Genomic DNA, 17,537 nt, shown 5'->3' with positions numbered 1-17,537 from the left:
TTGACTCTTTCATACATCTAGTCATTCAGAAAAATCTTACTGGCTCTACCTGCTTTAAAATGAATATTGAGGTCTGGAAAGATAGTATAAAGGATAGGGCTCTTACCTTGCACAGGCTGACCCAGGTTCAATCCCCAGAACCCTGAACCCACCAGGAGCTATCCCTAAGCACAAAGCCAAGTGGTCCCAAAACCTCAAAATCAATAGATCAAAAATCTTACCACTTACAACAAAATCACCTCTAGTACATATCCTCATACAAGCTATTAGCATCACTTGTTATTAGTTTTTATTAGTTCCTTAAGCTCATTTACTTTGGAATATATACAGGTCTATGAGCTTGAAGCTGGTACTCTTATCAAGTTTTCTACCCATCTATATGCTATTTTCCCATCAATTCCATTTCTGATATTAGGATATTAAATATTAAATCATGTCATCCTTCCAGTCAAAGCCTTTCAATTGCTTCCCAATTCAATCCCAGAAACAAAGTCTTTAGAAAAGCTTTTAAGATTTTTTTTTCCTGGTTTTTGGGTCACACCCGATGATGCTCAGGGGTTACTGCTGGCTCTGCATTCAGAAAAATCACTCCTGGCTTGGGGAACCATATGAGAAGCTGTTATCGAACCCACGTTCGCCCTGGGTCAGCCGGATCTCTCCGCCCCGTTTTTAAGATTCTTTCTAATTGACTTCCCTACCATCTTCCATCTTGTTGTTGTTGTTGTTGTTGTTGTTGTTTTACAGGGGAGCATACCCAGTGTTGCTCGAGGATTACTCCTTGCTCTGCACTCAGGGATTAGTCATGGCAATGATTGGATTACCATGTGGGATGTTGAATATCAAACCCAGGTTGGTCTGCCTACTATACTATCTCTCTGACCCTGACTTCCCTACTCTCACCTTATTAGCCAACTGACTTTATGCCCAACTATTATAATAGGCTGTATAAAGCAAAACCAACCCAATTAGGACACTGGTTCCTCTTCCTTTCTGCTATATTTAGTATATTGATTAACAAATTAGCATCTGTTTACAAATCTTCATCTATACAATGGAATCAATTATAGAACTGCTTGTATAAGATTTCTCTGAAAAGCAAATAATTTGATATGTATAAAGTACTTAGAAAAGTAGTTAATACAAGGTACAACTTAATATCAACAAAAATGAAAATGCTCACTTTTCTTCAACTATATTGTGTTCCTTGTTGGATTTCAAACATACCAGGTTAGATCTATCTCATGTCTTTTTTGTTCATGTTTTCTCTATTGGATCTGCCTGATCTCTGCATACTAATTTTTACATATTCTCATCACTTTCAAGTCTTTCCTCAAATGCATAGCAAATGCTCAATATCTGTTGACTATATCAGCATACAAAAATAATGATCTAGCAAGGTGTGAACCAAAAACAAAAATAAAACAAAATTAAATTTAAAATGTTAATGCATTTTTAAACTCCCACAAATGAACAATAGAGTTCAAAAAGTAACATACCAAATAATGTACAATTAAACAGTCTTTTAATATTTCAGGAGACATTGGGTTCAAATATTGCAAAATACCTTATATGGATACTTAATTGAGAAAAGAGCAGATGCCTGTACAGAAATATACAACAACAGTAAATCTTAGGCCCTTTTCTTTTGTCTTCTACCAACTGAAAAATTTCCTAGATTTTATAAATAAGGCAAAAGAAGCTAGATTTCTTCCTTTCCTAACTTCCACATTCAAGAGACCTCCATCATCAGATAGACTACCCACCCAATGAACTAGAAATCAATACATTGATTTAAAATTGTTTACAACAGGGGCCACAGTCCTGCATGCAAGGCAAATGCCTTACCTCCATGCTATCTCTCCGGCTCCTTTGTTAATTTCTTAATTTTGGTGTCTTCCAGAGTTCAAGCTTACACGTTTAAAACCTCTCACTTTAAAACATTATTTGTCTCACTTTACCGATTTTTCTTGGTGATGTCTCTCTAGTACATACAAATATAATGCTATTCAGTTGACTGTGATCCCATCCAGGCCATACTTTTGCCTTTTTATTGGGGAGGGGGATGTTGGTTTTTGAGTCACACCCGGCAGCACTCAGTTACTCCTGGCTTTGCGCTCAGAAATTGCTCCTGACAGGCTCAGGGGGGGCCATGTGGGATGCTTGGAACCCAACCTGAGTTGGCCTGATGCAATGCAAATGTTCTGCCACTGTACTAATGCTCTGGCCCTTGTTATTTATTTATTTAAGAGCTACTTTCTCCCTCTCCTCCTTTAGCATGTGATCTAAACAGAAGTGGGAGGATGCTAACTCCATAGTTACTCTAAAGCAGGATCTCCCCATATCTTAACTTACTTATAAAATTAAGCTTAAAGTGGATTAAAGACCTCAAGATTAAACTAGAATCCATGGAATACATTTAGGAAGAAAAAAAAAACAGAACTGTTTAGAAAATGATGCTGAGTTATCTTTAAAGAAACAATGACAGAGCCAAGACAAAAACAAAAATAAATAAAAATTTTTCACATCAGAAGAAACTCTCCAGATAGGAAAGGAAAAAATCAAGCTCTTACTGTATGCAGATGACATAATATTCGACTTCGAAAACCCTAAAGGCTCTACCAAAAAGCTTCTAGAAACAATAGATCCATATAGCAATGTGGCAGGCTACAAAATAAACACACAGAAATCAATGGCCTTGTTATACACCAATAATGATATGGAAGAAATGGACATTAAGAAAACAACCCCATTCACATTAGTGCCACACAAACTCAAATACCTTGGAGTCAACGACGTGAAGGACCTACAAAGAAAACTATAAAACTCTGCTCCAAGAAATAAGAGAGGACACACAGAAATGGAAATACATACCTTGCTCATGAATTGGCAGGATCAACATCATTAAAATGGCAATACTCCCCAATGTATCGTACAGATATACTGTGATCCCTCTAAAGACTTGGGGACATTAATCTACCAGACGTCTTCAAAGAAGTGGATCAAACACTTCTGAAATTAATTTGGAAACTCAACCTAAAATGAAAAGGCTGTCTATTGAGTGGGAGAAAATATATGCACATAAGTGACTCTTGATCACAGAGTCAGCAGTAACCCTTAAGCATTGGATGTGCTCCTCAAATAAAGCAGAAAACAAAATAAGAAAATATCTCCAACGTCTATAAAATACTCATATAGCTCAACAAACCCATGCAAACTAGAAAGATGAATAAACACATCTCTAAAGAAGACACTGGTGGCCCAAATATGAGAAAGTTCTCATTGTCATGTATGATTAGGGAAATGCAAGGCAAAACCACGAGATATCATCTTACCCCACTAAAGATGACCTATATCAAAAAATTTGAAATTGTCCATGTTAGCAGGGATCTGATAAGAGAGGAAACTCTGTTGGTAGAAATGAGGTTTGGTTTAACCTCTACAGGAGGCACTATGGAGATTTATAAAAAAAAGTAGGAATAGATTTCCCATATGACCCAGAGAAACTACTTTTGGAAGCTACCACTAAAGCACAAACATTATAAAGGACAAATGTTCACCAATGTTTACTCCAGTGCTTATTACGATATAGTCAAGATACAGAAATACACAAATGACTATGAGTTATTTTGAAAAAATGGTAAATACAGACAATATGCATATGAAAAAAATAATTTGGGGGCCAGAGCAGTAGTATAGAAGGCACAGCAGTTGTCTGAGTGCCGAGACAGAAATAAATCGTAATCATAGCTGGGAGTGAAAAGCAAAAAAAGGAGAGGAGAAGAAAAGAGGAGAGAAGATGGGAGGGAAGGGGAGAAGGAAAAAAATTAAAAGGGATAAAGGAAAAAAGGGGGGGAGGGAGGGAAGGAGGGAGGGAGGAAGAGAGAGAAGAAAGAAAGAAAGAAAGAAAGAAAGAAAGAAGGAAGGAAGGAAGGAAGGAAGGAAGGAAGGAAGGAAGGAAGGAAGGAAGGAAGGAGGAAGGAAGGAAGGAAGGAGAAAGAAGGAAGGAAGAAAGGAAAGGAGAAAAAGAAAGAAGAAAGAAAGAAAGAAAGAAAGAAAGAAGAAAGAAAGAAAGAGAAGACAGAAAGAAGGAAAGAGAAAGAAGGAAAGAGAAAGAAGGAAGGAAGAAAGGAAGGAAGGAAGGAAGGAAGGAAGGAAGGAAGGAAGGAAGGAAGGAAGGAAGGAAGGAAGGAAGGAAGGAAGGAGAGGAAGGAAAGAGAGGAAGGAAAGAGAGGAAGGAAGGAAGGAAGGGTGGACAGAATGAAGGGAGGAAGGAAGGGTGGACTGAATGAAGGGAGGAAGGGGTAACGGGAGGGAGGGAGGAAGGGAAGAAAAATGGAGGAAGGGAGGAAGGAAGGAAAAGTCCTTACCATGAAAAGGTAAGAAAATAACTTAGCTCTCTTGGAAATTTTATCAAATGCTGGGGAAAAGAATTCATGGAATCTATTATGCTCAGTGAAATAAGTCAGAGGGAGAGAGATAGATGGAGAATAGTCTCACTCATCTATGGGTTTTAAGAAATAAAATTTCAAAAATTGCAGTAATTTTCACAGACAAAAAAGAGGAGAGCGGGGCCGGCGAGGTGGCGCTAGAGGTAAGGTGTCTGCCTTGTAAGTGCTAGCCAAGGAAAGATCGCGACCGCGGTTCGATCCCCCGGCGTCCCATATGGTCCCCCAAGTCAGGGGCAATTTCTGAGCACTTAACCAGGAGTAACCCCTGAGCATCAAATGGGTGTGGCCTGGAAAAAAAAAAAAGAGGAGGGCTTGGAGGTCCAGCTCATGACATGAACCTCACCACAAGAGTGATGGTGAAGGGGTGTTCTTTAAATGACTGAAACCCAACCACAATCACGTTTGTAATCAAGGTGTTTAAATAACGATCTTAATTAAAAAAAAAAAAGATAGCAACTGTCACAATTTAGCCCAATCAAATCAAATCAACCTTTGTCCAGTAGGGTCAATGTCAGAGAAACGTACACAGACTGCCCATGCTTTCAGGTCACCTGAACAGCCATGAATGACATGACTGACTGGTCATGTATTCAATACAGTGTCAACCCACCTCCCTGCCTCCCCAACATGTGAGCCATTGCTTAGGTTGACAAAGATATCCAAAACAGTTAGTAAGCATATCAAAATTTAACAGATATCGAGGCAGTGATGCTTCAGGTAGCCAATTAGCAGGCACCCTTCAACCCTTCAAATAATGCCTTGACGATTTTCTATTCTATTCTTTCCCTAGCAGACTTTGCTGTTGTTGTCTAAAATGCCAAAACAATTTTACCCGGGGGACCAGCCTGAACTTGAGGATTCTGTGAAGGGGATGATGTTCCACAAAAAAGATGTATAGAAGTATCCTGATCTGAATCGTGGAAGATCTTTTGTTCCTTTGTTTTTAGCTATCCCTGTCAGTGCTCATGGCTTATTCCTAACTCTGTATTCTGAAATTAATTCTGGTAAAGTTTGGAGAACCTAGGGGTGCCAGGGATTGAATATGGGTAAGCCAAATACAAAACGAGCACCATACCCACTATAGGTTTTCAGGATCCTGAAATGTGGAATGGCTTGAGTGCTGTTAGCAGTATAAAGCTTAAGAGAAATCTCTGAGGTTTCTGAACAAGAAAATGACAAAAATATAATATCGATTTGGGGGCATTAATCTATCAGACTTTTGTAGGGCAGAGGGTATAAAGAAAACCAGTATGAAAATGGAAGAATAAAGGGATTATTGAAACTAATAAGAGTAGGAGACAACTGTCATTGAATAGAATAAATCACATATTTTTGAAGACATTATCATTGGGGAGTCAGTATGGTAGTATAGTGGGTAAGATGCTTACCTTGGACATGGCTGACTTGGGCTCAAGTCCCAGAGTTGCTTATAGTCTACCTGAGTACTGGCAGGTGCTCAGTGAATGCAAAACCAGTCCGAACCCCTGAGCACCACTAGATGTGGCCCATAAACAAAACAAACAACACAAAGAAATTATTATCAGGGACAGAGATCCCATAAGGTAAAGTGTGTTGGATTTGCTTATATGGCATATCAGGGTCTTGGATCCACATAAAATTCCTACCATATGTTGCTGTTGGAGATTTGGCAGTGAGAACTGAAATCCATGGAGTCAACTGGCTTATTTAGCATCACAATTCATGTGTGGTAGCCAACCTGACCCAACAAATCCCACCTGCTTTCCCAAATTTCCTTCAAGTGAAGAGTCAGTCAAGATGACAGTGTGTGGGCCCAGAGAGATAGCACAGCAGCGTTTGCCTTGCAAGCAGCTGATGCAGGACCTCAGGTGGTTGGTTCAAATCCCGGCATCCCATATGGTCCCCCATGCCTGCCAGGAGCTATTTCTGAGCAGATAGCCAGGAGTAACCCCTGAGCATAGCTGGGTGTGGCCCAAAAACAAACAAAAACAAACAAACAAACAAACAAAAAAAAGATGACAGTGTGTTTGTGCACTTATTCTCTGAATGCTTACTTTCAAGATCACTAGGTTTCATAACTATTACATGAGGGTGGCTGGAAAGCTACCAGAACTGGAGAAGTGAATATTGCCTGTAAAGAAGGATTTTCCTGTATAACCAAGCTAGTTAGATAACGAATATCCACAAAGTACCAATCTGGATCTTTCCCCAGAACTTGCAAGGGCTCCATTAAGTCATATCTTTAACCACTCTCTTGAGATTTCACCTTCATTGTCCCAAATTCCCTTTTAGCAAATTCTCCCCAAGGAAAGACTAGAATCCATATCAGGATTTTGAGTCAACAGCTCTATTTCTCATCACCATGACATTCTCCTATTACCCAAAAGAAGCACAAAGTAACACCCACCGTGAACAATAAGTTGGACTGAATAAAGTACAACTACTATCCACGTAAAATCAGTTCACAGGAAGATCAGAAAGAATCCCATAAGTAGCACTTTGAAGCATAAAATAAACCCTGTTCGGTGTTGAACCCTATTCACCTTTAATACCTCAATAGCATTTTGGTTTATGCAAAAAAAGCACTTTAATTTAATCAGGTTATTATAGACTTCTTTCAGAACCCATTGGAATGAGAATCCTTGGGAATAAATAAGGCGCTAAGCTTTTGCAGAAAATGGCCTATCTACCACTAATACTATGTAACACTACTTTCATTGCTTCCCTTTCACTACTTTGCACCTCCGCAGCTTCTTGAAGAAGTGTTTTAGCTGTAAATTCAACTAGACCCTAGACAGAGGTCCCTTGGTCATCCATCAGTTTCAGCACTCACCACCTTTCCCTCTGCCTGCAGGTTGACCTGATAATGTAGACTGTGTAGTTCTGTGTATAAATAGAACTTCCTATATGCACCTTGGGACTCACGTGTTAAAAGCTTCTATTTTGCGCAGGGTAATCCTAGTGGCAGTAGCCAACAGAGATAATTTTACAAGACAGCCTTGCTTCTTTCTCATAATTCATTGAGCTGCACAAGACGGTAGGAACAACAAAGGGTGATTTATAATTTCTACTCTGCATGTCACTGGAGCAAGATATATAAGTGGCTTTCATGGAGCAGACTTTATTAGCAATAGCAACACAGTAATTTGTTCCAGAATGTAATGAGATTTTCTAACATTTAGGGAGCAAGAGTTTAGAAGCTTGGCTTTAAACTTACCAGCTGCATGATCTAAACTGAGTTATTTGACCTCTTAGTGTCTTTACCTTTAACATGGGACTACTATCAGAGTCAATCTCATTAAGTAGTGATGATTACATGAGCCAATACATATCAAGTGCTTCAAATCATGATTAGTACAGGTCAAGCATCCAATAAATAAATCACGTTGCCCCATCATCATTCTGTTCAGTAATAAGTGAAATTATCACCATCCTATCACGGTATGACCCCCAAAGAATCAAATATTAAATAAAATTTTCAGTAGAAGCAAAAAAATACTATCCACCAAACCAGAAATTTAAAGACTCCTATTATTTACTTATTTAGATCCATCATCACTACACAACTGCTGTAATAGATAGTTTTTCAGGGTTTTTTTTTATATTTTACTTTAAGCATCATGATTTATGAGAATGATAATGGCAGATTTTATGTATAAAACATTTTAATACCTCCACCCTCCATTAGAGTGTTAGCTTCTTTCTACCATTGTCCCAGTGTCTTGCCATCCATTCTTTCTACATATAGTTTTGATGTACCTAACTACATGAAAATGTATAGCACAATGGAAATGTAATCAGTGAGTAAACAATTTAGACATCTGAATAGTGAAGCAAAATACATACCCAAACTTAAATGAAAATATTGAATTCTGGAAACTATGAAGCACTATATCTAATATAGCAAGTTATTACTAAGAATAATATGCTCCACTTGCTTTGTTGGAACTTGAGGATCATTCCTGGCAGTGATGGAATCAAATTGGGATCAGTTGCATGCAAGATAAGTGGCTAACACCTGTACTATACATGTATATATATATATATATATATATACATATATATATATATATATATATATATATATATATATATATATATAGACCCCTACTTTTAAGTATCTTGAAAAAAACTACAATAATCCCAAGAATCTGGGATATGAAAGAACATAGTCATGACTATCCAGGGCTCTGTCTACAATGTCTGTACTATCAAAATACCAGGACATATATGTCCAGAGCAATTGCAACTGATATGCCTAAATGTTACTGGCATATCAGTCTAAAGCAAGGGATAAAGAAATAGAGGTTGTGAGAATCTCTGATTTAGAAACCAAGAGGATTGAGCTGCTTTTTAAAAGCCAAAGAGATAATCAGAAAAGAAGTTCCTTACCTACTACTGGAAGGAGATATAACATAAAGAAGACTGTTGTGAGGGCAGGAATAGATCAATTCTGGTAAATAAGAACAGGCCCAGCAAAATGAAGAGAAGGGGGCAGCACCAAGACCTAGATATGACCTTACTTTAGTCAGTAAAGCTGGGACATTAAAAAAAAACAAAAAACATTTAGCTTCTGACTGGGTATTACTAAAAAAATGATATATAGAGAAAACTGTAAAGGCCAGAGCAAAGTTAAATTACATCAAGATGTATTACCTCTGTGTTACATAAATTTTGCCTATGTATCTAGATGTCTCCCAATGGCAGAGCAGTCCCCATTTTCAATAAGCATGTATCTCTAGAGTCTGGAGAGATAGCACAGCGGCGTTTGCCTTGCAAGCAGCCGATCCAGGACCAAAGGTGGTTGGTTCGAATCCCGGTGTCCCATAGGGTCCCCTGTGCCTGCCAGGAGCTATTTCTGAGCAGACAGCCAGGAGTAACCCCTGAGCACCGCCGGGTGTGACCCAAAAACCAAAAAAACGAACAACAACAACAACAACAACAAAAAAAAAAACAAAAACAAATATCTCCAGTAGAAATTCAGAAAGAAGCCTTAGGCTGCAGCGATAGCACAGCGGTAGGGTGTTTGTCTTCCACGCAGCTAACTCAAGACAAACTCTGGTTTGATCCCTAGCATCCTAAATGGTAGCTCGAGCCTGCCAGGAATGATTTCTGAGTGCAGAGCCAGGAGCAATCCCTGAGCACTGCTGGGTGTGCCCTTCCCCAAAACCAAAGCAAAACAAACAAACAAAAAACCAGAAAGAAGCCTTAGGCCTCATGAGGGGGCATGAGAGATTCTGAACCTCTAAGTGCTGGCAACAAAACTGAAGAGCAAAAGTGGAGGAAGTATTCTTTGTGAAAAGGCCAGCGGTCTGGTTAGTTCCAATAGTGACTGAGTGTGAAACTATGACATCATTTTTCTACACTGGCATATAATGCAGAAGGAAGCTGTGTTTGAAAGAAAAAGATAAAAGGAGGGAGAAATAAAAGAGAGAGGAGAAAGGGAGGTAAGGAGGGTAAGAGAAAGGAAGGAGAGAGAAAGGGAGACAGGAACAAGAGGGAAGGGAGGAAATTTCAAGTAGCTTATGTTAAATATACCAAATACTATAAGTAAATACTTGAAGACCACACATTTACAGAGCAACATGCATAGCTTAAAACAAATACAGGATTTTAGTTATAAAATATATAGATATGAAGTAAGTCTCCCCGATTATTCATCAACAGGGCAATCCTTTAAAAAAAAATAAATCCCCCATCCAGGGGCCAGAGCGTATAGCACAGTTGGTAGGGTGGTTGTCTTGTACACAGCCCACCCAGGATGGACCTGAGTTCGATTTCCAGCATCCCATATGGTCCAACGAACCTGCCTGGAGCGATTTCTGAGCACAGAGCCAGGAGTAACCCCTGAGCATCACCAGGTGTGGCCCCCCAAGCCAAAAAAAAAAATTAAAAACACCTCCCCCCCCCAAAGAAAACCCACTCATCCATCTTACATAGCCTTGAGACAACAAACTCACTTGGGTTTTGACTCATTAATTTGGGCTTCTCCAGCAGTGTTGGATTCTAGGATCCTCAGAAGAGCGCTGCAGGCCTCAACAATTTAAGGTGGGCATCTGGTAGTGTGGTGCTAGGGGCCACTAGGTAGCCACTAGCTATGTCATGACATTCCATCCCCATTAGCTGTCTTCCCGGACCCTCACTTAGATATTACACAAGGTATAATTTAATCAAAAAATACTGCTGCTCAAGTGGGAAAAGGCAGACTAAATTTGGACAATCTGGGATTGCCATTTATGAGCTCTGTAACTTGGAAAAATGACCTAATCGCGTAAAGTTTAATTTCCTCCTTTATAAATAGGTAGAAAAATATTTATAAGATTATGCTAAGATAAACTATGTAAATCACATACCATAGGCCTTAGCATATGGAAGCCATGCACTGAAGTTGGCTCTTTCACTCAAAAATTATCCACTTTGGTGAAAATAAAAATATTTAATTAAAAAAAATAGAGGTAGGGGCCGGGCGGTGGCGCTAAAGGTAAGGTGCCTGCCTTGCCTGCGCTAACCTTGGACGGACTGCGGTTCGATCCCCCGGTGTCCCATATGGTCCCCCAAGCCAGGAGCAACTTCTGAGCACATAGCCAGGAGTAACCCCTGAGCATTCCCGGGTGTGGCCCTAAAACCAAAAAAAAAAAAAAAAAAATAGAGGTAGAGTCCAAAGAGATAGCATGGAGGTAAGGCATTTGTCTTGTGTGCAGAAGGACGGCGGTTCAAATCCCAGCATCCCATATGGTCCCCCGAGCCTACCAGGAGCAATTTCTGAGCGTAGAGCCAGGAGTAAGCTCTGAGTGCTGCCAGGTATGACCCAAAAAACTAATAATAATAATAATAATAATAATAATAATAATAATAATATATAGAGAGAGAGGTAGATATGTAGGTTTGCTAAATAATGTGTGTATGTGTGTGTTTCTTTTTTTTTTTTTTTTTTTTTTTTTGGTTTTTGGGCCACACCCAGCGGTGCTCAGGGGTTACTCCTGGCTGTCTGCTCAGAAATAGCTCCTGGCAGGCACGGGGGACCATATGGGACACCAGGATTCAAACCAAGCACCTTTGGTCCTGGATCAGCTGCTTGCAAGGCAAACATCACTGGGGTATCTCTCTGGGCCCTATGTGTGTGTGTTTCTAAGCTTCTATATTTAGTTCTGTTATGTGTAAACAGTTCTGCAATATAATAGACATAATAAGACATTCTAAGAAATGATACAGAAGTCAGCTACCTCAATCTGCTCAGCATTTTCTGACTGTGACTTCAATAAAAATTATATTACTCTAAAGTCATTATAGATCTTTCTCTGTATTTTCAGCAATTATAATCAGTTTTTATTAGTGCATGAAAAGATATTTTCAAGTAATTGAAGCTTTATGGTCTGTATTAAACTAAGTTAGGTCACAAGCAAAAACAAATTTAAGAGTATTTTAAATAAATGTACTCATAATAACAAAAATCCAGAAACAACCCAAATGCCCGAGATAGACAAGAGGCTAAAGAAACTGTGGTACATCTACACCATAGAATACTACGCAGCTGTTAGGAAAATGAAGTCATACAATTTGCGTATAGATGGATGGATATGGTAAGGATTATGAATCAGAAGGAAAGGGTTAGATATAAAATAACCTCAATCATTTGTGGGAGATAAGAAACATTAAAAAATAGTATGGTATTAATATCCAGAGGCAAGGGAGATGAGGATCAGGACTACATTGGCAGGAAGCTTGCCACAAAGAGTGATGGTGAATGAAACTGGGTAGTGAATGGTCCACTATGGCAATGATAGTTAGAACTGATCATTCTGGACAAGAACTGGATGCCGAAAGGGAATAAAATAATATGCAAAGTACTCCTTCATTAGCAATAGTGCAAACCACAGTGTCAGAAGAGAGAAAGTGTGAGAGTGAGAAAGGAAGAGTGAGCGTGCGAGAGAGTGAGAGTGAGTGAGTGAGAGAGAGAAAGAGAGAGAAAGAGAGAGAGAGAGAGAGAGAGAGAGAGAGAGAGAGAGAGAGAGAGAGAGAGAGAGAGAGAGAGAAAGAGAAAGAGAGAAGTAAAATGCCTGTCCCAGAGGCAGGGAAGAAAGGGTTGATGGGAGAGAAACAGGGAACATTGGTAGCAGAAAATTTGGACTGGTAAAGGGCAATAACATTGTATTACTGAAAGTTTATCACGAACAATTTTGTAATTACGGTGCTTAAATAATGTAGTCCTAAAAAACAACAAACAAATACATATGCTCAAAGACTGAGTTTCAAGGGGCCATTAGAACAGATCCACAGAATAGCCTAATGGAAATGGACCATTTAATCAAAGCACAAGGATATAAAGCAATCTGATAAGTCAGTGATCAACTAGCAAAATTCCCCCAAATCCCTATGACTTCAGGTAACTTTCCACAATCATTTGCCTAATAATCATGTTGCGTAGATCATATATGGCAGAAAAAGCTGAGAATACATAAAAAAGGGAAGTACTGGTGGAGCTCAAGTCAGGGGTCTTGGAATAACCAAAGATATGGCAGTGGTAAAGCCATAAATCCAGAGCTATACATCCAACAGCACTAAAAACTTAAGATCTGTACTAAAAACACTGAACTTTGAAATGTGCCTGTCAAAATACAGGTGGGAGTGGAGGGAGCATGGGAGTGTGGACGGAGGGAATTGGACACCAATGGTACAACTGGCATTGGAATATTAAAGGTCTAAAACTCAATTCTGAGTGATTTTGTAAATCACAGTTCTTTAATTAAAAAGAAATTTTGTTGAAAAAGGCCACTTAAGATCACTACCCCAACTGAACAGCATTTAAAACACAGAAACCAACCCTCATAAATGCATCTTGCAAAATATGGCAGTGACAAATCTCACCATCCTAATTCTTTTTTTTTTTTTTTTTTTTATGTTTTGGGCCACACCCGGTGGTGCTCAGGGGTTATTCCTGGCTGTCTGCTCAGAAATAGCTCCTGGCAGGCACGGGGGACCCTATGGGACACCGGGATTCAAACCAACCATCTTTGGTCCTGGATTGGCTGCTTGCAAGGCAAACACGCCGTGCTATCTCTCCGGGCCCACCATCCTAATTCTATTATTAGATTTGTGATACCAGGTAAGCAATATAACTAAAGCGTATTCTCTTATATTTAAAATTAAGTGCTAGGGTTACAGGTAGCAGTACATAATTTGCACCAGAGAGATCCTAAGTTTGATTCAAGCACTACACAAAACAGGAAGTGAAATAAAAATAAATTGAGGTACTAATACTTGCCTTAGGACTTATTGCAAACAACTTTCCTTTGTTTTTCTTGACAAAATACAGTATCTGAGTTAACATGAAAAATATCCCCAAGTTGAGAGCTATTCTACAATATAACTACCTAGTACTATTCAAAAGTGCCAGGGCATTAAAAAAAACAAAACACTAATTAGTTATATCCCTATATATTCTTCAAGAAAATGAACTTATTTATCTAGAGGCATATTTGAAATTACATATTTTTCACTAGTTATTTCCTGGTCCAGAATTAAATCCAGCATACAAAATATTTTGTCCTCATATCTCCTTAAGTCTTTGGTACTTTCTCAGACTTTAATGATATTGGTCTTTTTTTTGGGGGGGTGAAGGGTTCACCCAGCAGTGCCCCTTTTTAATTGATTTTATTTCTTCTTTTATCTTTTAAATAGGGGCTCCCCTTTGGACAAGAATTACTTTGCTTTACCTGTATTTTTCTATAAAATTAAGAAGAAAAAAGAAAGAAAAGAAAGAAAAAAAAGAAAAGAAAAGAAAGGATGAGAGCTAGGTGCAAAGTGGATAACAGGCCCATTGGTGAAGGAAAAAAAAGGGGGACAGAACTGAATATCCAAGTCAAAGTCAACAACAATAGAATCAAGAGACCTAAATAACAATCTAAACTTAAATGGACCTGTTATACTGGCAGACCAGGGGGCAAAGGGTGGTGGTATAGGATGCATTCTGGGAATATGGTGGAGGCAGGTCAACACTGGTCATAGAAATGGCCCTGATTCACTATATAACTGAAATTCAGCTACGAAGGACTTCATAAATCACAATGATTTCAATAAAATAAAATTAAAACATATATATGTTTTATTAAATTTATTATATAAATTAAAGTCATTTGTTTGTTTTTTGCCAGTATTGTCCCTTAATCGAATTGCTAAACTTTGGTAGGCATTAATAAATGGAACAGATTAAATCAAGAATATGAACAATAGTAATGAAATGTGTTCAGCTGTGAAAGTGTGAACATTTTATACTCCCACTGAATGATTACAAAATCCTTGCTGAAGTCTACTACTATGTCGCTCTTTGCACAACATAATCAGAAGACAGTGCTCAAAGAAGTGTATTTCCTCCAGGCTTAGTCAATGCAATGATGACAGGCTTAAATTGACTTAATGCCACCAGGTTTAAACATAACATGTCAGATTTTTTTTCCCTCTGACACTGTGACTATTCTCATTCTGTCAGAATTCAACAATTTTCTAACAGGCAACACCTGGAAAAATAAACAGGCTTTCATATAAACTACAGCCATATTATAATGAATAATAAGCTTGATACACTGGTATTTCCCCCATATCTCCCTATTTTTTCGTTTGAACCTGAGTACACAATTAACTATGCACAGTAAAAGTCTTCAAATACTAAGTTTATTAGCCAAAATTTTGCTTTTGTAAGAAAAAAATTAAAAGGCAACCTTTGAATCACAGCAGGCTAGCAATCAATTCCCAACAACATATTGCTATGGCTTATCTATTTTTCTTCTCACCATAAGGAGTGACTGCAAGGTCAAAACTAATAAGTAACTTTGGCTATTATTCTGTCTTTTCATAGAATCACCCATGTAATAAATATTTATTTCTTTTCATTATATTATGTTCTTGAAAAATAATTTTTGTTTTCTACAAAGGTTATGAGATATCATAAAAATGTCTAATGCATCTGGTTTGAGAATTCCAATTCTTCCTTCACATATTTCTGCATCTGTTCAAAAAATCTCTTTGACTTCAAAGCAAGCTTTTCAAGCGAAAAAGGAGATACATACAGGAAAAGTGGCCATAAATTTTTAGTAGTCCTTTTCTTAGGCCATTTTAATAACAGCACTGTGGGAAAGTATCTCTTAGAGCCTTAAAATATCACAGATGATACTAACAACTATGCATTTATATGGAAATCAATGCTATAAAAACTTTCCTGAGTCTACATGCTATATCTTCCATTTAGAACACGTGAAAAATACAGAAAGCTTAGGAAGAAAAATTATCTTCAATCCGCTATGTAGAAAGACCAATGCAAAGCAAAAGTTAGAATGGTTACTTCCTGCCTGACAGTCTTTTTTCTCTACATAAATATATAGATATTTATTTACAAATATTATAATCACACTATAAAACTGATTCTGCAAATTCTTAATTGGCTTATTAAAATATTGTATTAGTTCTTATAGTTCTGCATAGTTCTACAAATAAGTAAAATTATATGTATATATATGTGCCTTTTTAAAAAAAATTACTCCACATTTTATCTTATTCTACACAAAGTGAAACTAAAGACTTAGAAACACTAATTTGCTCTGGAAATTTGATATCTTGCAATGCTATACTAAGAACTGATTCACTTTAACATAGCTACATTTATATTGCCACTCATGAAGCTTAATAAAGGGCTTATAGAGGTTGAATAGTTTTTCTTTCACTGATAGTGGTTTTGTGTCCTAAACTTACCAGAACTAGTGAGCTCTCGTTATTTTTTTTCTTCCTCTTAGTTTTCCTAATTCTCATGACCTACTCAATTCTTTATTTTGAAATGTGAGAGATTTGGGTCTCTAACTTCCTTATTTTGATAACAGACATTTTAATATGCGATTGCCAGCCTGAATCAACTCTCAAATTTCAAATGAGATGAGTGCTTGGTGAGTTTATCTAAGTTGTATGTAATTTATAATAATTTATCTAATATTGAATCAGTCCTTACCTAACACTGCCATCTGAAGTTTAAAGTGCTATCTGAATGGATGCTTTGTTGACAGTTTTCTAGTATAAAATGTCCTTTTCCATAAAAGAACTATGTGAGGTAGAGCATCCTGAAGTACACCTAGAGAAATGTAAGTAATTTAAAGAACAATTAGAAAAACAAGGCACTTAGAACACTATTTTCATAATTAATCTCCATGAACTCACGTTATTTTTCAAAGCTTAAAAAATATTAATGTGCAAATCAGTCCATTCTTTCCTTTTTACCAATTTTGCCAAAGAAAACATGCCTAGAGAAGTTAGAAATCTGGTAAGTCACACAGCTAGCAAATGACATAGACCTCTGGTTCACTTTCACTCTAGTGCTTTTTCCAATACCCCAATTATTACATTAAATTCTCACATTTATGTATGATGAAATTCTGAACTTCCCCCCCCCAAACACCTAATAATACCAATCTCAAATTTCTACTTAGTTCCAAAATACATTTATCTCCTAAGAAATGCAGTCGAAGTGTCAGTCACTGAACTTGCACTTGGAAGATGTTAAGTAAATATGTGAGAAATAGATAAACCCTGTAGCATACATATGCATGTTTTCTTTTGTCATGAAGGTCAAATTCTTGAAATGAATGGAAGTGTTTTCATGTGGCATAGAGTAACCTCAGTGCTACCCAGCACAGAACAGGACGACGGTGCAATTTGGAACTTTTAGGATTCCTACACAACACCAGCTCCATACAGGTCACTCTGGTGAAGTAATAAGGTATCAGTAGGGCACTTGTTCAAATGACAGGAGAGGGAAAGAAATAAAAATGAGGATTCAAGTGCCTGCACCTACTGAAACCAATCAAGTCTTATCAATATTTCAGTAAACTCAATATTTCAATATTGAATATTATATACAACATTACATTCAATATTCATCATCATTTCAATATAATCATTCAATAATTGAATATGAATATCAATATTATTATTGATCAATATTGGACATCAATGATAGTACTGATCAATATTGAATGTCAATAATGTTATTATTATTTCAATAAATCAATCCTATCTTATTTCTTCTCTGGCCCCATTGGCTTGCTGTTAGGTATAAGAGATCAAAACAGA

At 37.6% G+C, this 17,537-nt stretch overlaps 1 protein-coding gene across 1 annotated transcript in view; it reads right to left on the bottom strand.

Annotated features, from left to right (window-relative positions):
• Positions 1-17,537, bottom strand: part of WARS2 (tryptophanyl tRNA synthetase 2, mitochondrial) — a 124,734-nt gene that overhangs the window by 106,421 nt on the left and 776 nt on the right. The window lies entirely within an intron of this gene.

The sequence above is a fragment of the Suncus etruscus genome, chromosome 19, assembly GCF_024139225.1.
Source record: "Suncus etruscus isolate mSunEtr1 chromosome 19, mSunEtr1.pri.cur, whole genome shotgun sequence".
NCBI lineage: Eukaryota > Metazoa > Chordata > Mammalia > Eulipotyphla > Soricidae > Suncus > Suncus etruscus.
The sequence above is the reverse complement of the archived record's forward strand: the minus strand, read 5'-3'. Positions and strand labels throughout refer to the sequence as shown.